This window comes from Cupressus sempervirens, chromosome 2, assembly GCF_028749045.1.
Source record: "Cupressus sempervirens isolate cs-2001-9-10 chromosome 2, ASM2874904v1, whole genome shotgun sequence".
Classification (NCBI taxonomy): domain Eukaryota; kingdom Viridiplantae; phylum Streptophyta; class Pinopsida; order Cupressales; family Cupressaceae; genus Cupressus; species Cupressus sempervirens.
The window spans coordinates 559888683-559892411 of NC_143119.1; the positions used below are offsets into that span (position 1 = coordinate 559888683).

At 51.2% G+C, this 3729-nt stretch overlaps 1 non-coding gene and 1 pseudogene across 1 annotated transcript; both read left to right on the forward strand.

Moving 5' to 3' along the window:
* Positions 1–1171: 1171 nt before the first annotated feature.
* On the forward strand, positions 1172–2865 carry LOC149574017 (18S ribosomal RNA; annotated as a pseudogene).
* A 550-nt stretch (positions 2866–3415) lies between these two features.
* LOC149574018 (5.8S ribosomal RNA) lies at positions 3416–3569 on the forward strand. Its single transcript, XR_016361209.1, has one exon. It is a non-coding gene; the product is annotated as a 5.8S ribosomal RNA (ribosomal RNA).
* Positions 3570–3729: the final 160 nt, after the last annotated feature.

Genomic DNA, 3729 nt, shown 5'->3' on the forward strand with positions numbered 1-3729 from the left:
GCAAAATTCTGGGAGGGCTTGTCGAAGTATGGCCGTTTGTACGGGGTGCACCAAAAAGCGTGTAGGGGGCATATGCCTGGGAAATGGATGTCTCTAAGTGTCCTTACTTGGTCACGTACGCGGTGTACATCTTTGCATTACGACCCTGCTGCGAGCATTTGTGATTCGAGCATTTTGGGGGAACGGGTTTCGTACGAGATGTTCTTCTCAGGCTCCTACGAACCAGAGCGCTCGTCTTTGCAATGCTCCGACAAGTGCAGGCCCAACGTGTCTGTCTAGGGGAAGAAATTGCACGAATTCTTTTTGCCGAGATGTGGGTGCTCGCGGGTGGTTCCCTCGCGGTGCTAGTTCTTCGGTATGTGCATGTGCATGAGATTGAAGCTTTCCCGACAACGCTAGTGTGAGTGTTCAGCCGAAGGAACTTTTCTGTACCTTCGCTGGTAGATCACGTGTCATGGGGAACGGTTAGCGAGGCTGTGCTGGGAAAGGAGATATTTGACATGTCCGTGTATGCGGGTGGGCTCTCATCACCTATAAATGTGCGGAGGGGGTGTTGTTATACACGATGCCCTCGAGCGGCCTTATAATTGAGGTGGTCACGTACACAGTGATGCCCCCGCCAATCGCATAACCAACCATGTTTTCGACTCGCACAGCCCTTCACCCTTCAGCATGGTGGTCTCTGTTGGCACTTCGGCAACCAGCTCTTCGTCATGGGAAAACTTTTGTTGCGATCGAGAAGGATTTTGTCTGTGCGGGTGCACCTCAACAGGCGTGTAGGAGGCATATGCCTGGGAAATGGATGTCTCTGAGTGGCCTTACAATTGAGGTGGCTACGTGTGCGGTGCATCTCGTACAGACTCGAGGCTTCTTTCCGAGTAGTGGCGACAGCGAGTTCAAGGGTAAAGGGTTCCATACGGGATGTTCTTCCCAGGTGCCTGTGAACCAAGGCTCCCTGTTCGGCCCTCTCCGATCGACGATGGGACACTTTCCTCTTGTGCAAAATCTTTGAGCATTGCGAGTCCTGAATGTGCTGTGAACGTCATTCTTGTTGCTTGGTCGGCGGATTATGTTTGGATGCATGACGGAGCGAATGCAAATTTCGGTTTCCCATCGTGGCAGGCATCCCTTGGCTATAGCAGGTCTTGGGGGTCCCCTCATTGTTAAAAGATACCTGGTCGATCCTGCCAGTAGTCATATGCTTGTCTCAAAGATTAAGCCATGCATGTCTAAGTATGAACTATTTTAGACTGTTAAACTGCGGATGGCTCATTAAATTAGTTATAGTTTCTTTGATGGTACTCTGCTACTCGGATAACTGTAGTAATTCTAGAGCTAATACATGCACCAAATCCCGACTCTTGGAAGGGATGCATTTATTAGATAAAAGGCCGGCGCAGGCTTGCCCGCTATTCCAGTGATTCATGATAACTCGACGGATCGCACAACCTTTGTGTTGGCGACGCTTTATTCAAATTTCTACCCTATCAACTTTCGATGGTAGGATAGAGGCCTACCATGGTGGTGACAGGTGACGGAGAATTAGGGTTCGATTCCAGAGAGGGAGCCTCAGAAACGGCTACCACATCCAAGGAAGGCAGCAGGCGCGCAAATTACCTAATCCTGACACGGGGAGGTAGTGACAATAAATAACAATACTGGGCTCATCGAGTCTGGTAATTGGAATGAGTACAATCTAAATCCCTTAAAGAGGATCCATTGGAGGGCAAGTCTGGTGCTAGTAGCCGTGGTAATTCCAGCTCCAATAGCGTATATTTAAGTTGTTGCAGTTAAAAACCTCGTAGTTGGACCTTGGGTCGTCACGGTCGGTCCGCCTTCTGGGTGTGCACTGGCCCTCACGTCCCTTCTGCCGGCGGTGTGTTCCTGGCCTTAATTGGCTGGGTCACGGTTCCGGCGCCGTTACTTTGAAAAAATTAGAGTGCTCAAAGCAAGCCTACGCTCTGAATACATTAGCATGGAATAACGCGATAGGAGTCTGGTCCTGTTCCGTTGGCCTTTGGGACCAGAGTAATGATTAATATGGACTATCGGGGGCATTCGTATTTCATTGTCAGAGGTGAAATTCTTGAATTTATGGAAGACGAACCACTACGAAAGCATTTTCCAAGGATGTTTTCATTAATCAAGAATGAAAGTTGGGGGTTCGAAGACGATCAGATACCATCCTAGTCTCAATGATAAACGATGCTGACCAGGGATCGGCGGATGTTGCTCTAAGGACTCCGCCAGCACCTTCTGAGAAATCAGAGTGTTTGGGTTCTGGGGGGAGTATGGTCGCAAGGCTGAAACTTAAAGGAATTGATGGAAGGGCACCACCAGGAGTGGAGCCTGCGGCTTAATTTGACTCAACACGGGGAAACCTACTAGGTCCAGACATAGTAAGGATTGACAGATTGAGAGCTCTTTCTTAATTCCGTTAACGAACGAGACCTCAGCCTGCTAACTAGCTACGCGGAGGTTCCCCTTCGTGGCTAGCTTCTTAGAGGGACTATGGCCTCCTAGGCCATGGAAGTTTGAGGCAATAACAGGTTTCTCTCCCTGGCCTGAAAGGTTTGGGAATTCTTGCCAAATTGCATCATGATGGGGATAGACCATTGCAATTATTGATTTCAACGAGGAATTCCTAGTAAGCGTGAGTCATCAGCTCACGTTGACTACGTCCTTGCCCTTTGTACACACCACCCGTCGCTCCTACCAATTGAATGATCCGGTGAAGTGTTCGGCTCGCGGCGACGATGGCGGTTCCTTTCGGCGACGTCGTGAGAAGTTCACTGAACCTTATCATTTAGAGGAAGGAGAAGTCGTAACAAGGTTACCGTAGGTGAACCTGTGGTAGGATCATTGTCGGTTCAAGACCTTGAATCATGTAGGGGATGGAGCTGGCCTCCTCCCCGCCCCCGAAATCTTGGCGACGTGCGGACACTCGGCCCTCCAGCGATGTGCTGGACGGCCAAGCTACGGGTCCAGCACCGTCGAGGTTGAGGGTCAAATCGAATGCCTGTGATGGAAAGCGTGGATTCCCCGCAGGGCGAAGAAGAGACTCGAATGCAATTTGGATTAGGATCGGTGCCTTCGAACGATGTCCGTGTCGGAGCGAGAGGTCTCTGCTCGGTTGCAGTTCAGAGGGGGTCCGGGCCTCGTCCCCCATTGAGATTTCATGGTTCGATCGCGTGCGCAGTGCTATGCCATGCGTCGCCTCCCACCTTTGCAAGGGGATGGGGCGGGGACACACCACAACGATCCTCATTGCACCCATTGGGTGCTCGGGGTTTGGGATGTGTCAACACCCAACATCACACAGGTGCATCGCGCACCTTAGAAATCCAAAGAACGAAGCACGAGCCAGCGCCTTGCGCGCTTGGGTTGCCGAAAGGCACAAACAAACCAAAATCATGACTCTCGGCAACGGATATCTCGGCTCTCGCCACGATGAAGAATGTAGTGAAATGCGATACTTAGTGTGAATTGCAGAATCCCGTGAATCATCAAGTCTTTGAACGCAAGTTGCGCCTGAGGCCTCGACCAAGGGCACGTCTGCTTGGGCATCGCACTGCAAAATTTTGCCATCCCCGGCGAGGAGCAAAGATGGCCGTCCATGTCTGCAAGTGGCACGCGGTCGACTGAAATGAGCACAAGGTCCGTCAATCCGTCGCGACGAGTGGTGGCTCGCAAAGGCCGGCGTTGGTTTGCACCGATCGAACGATTCCT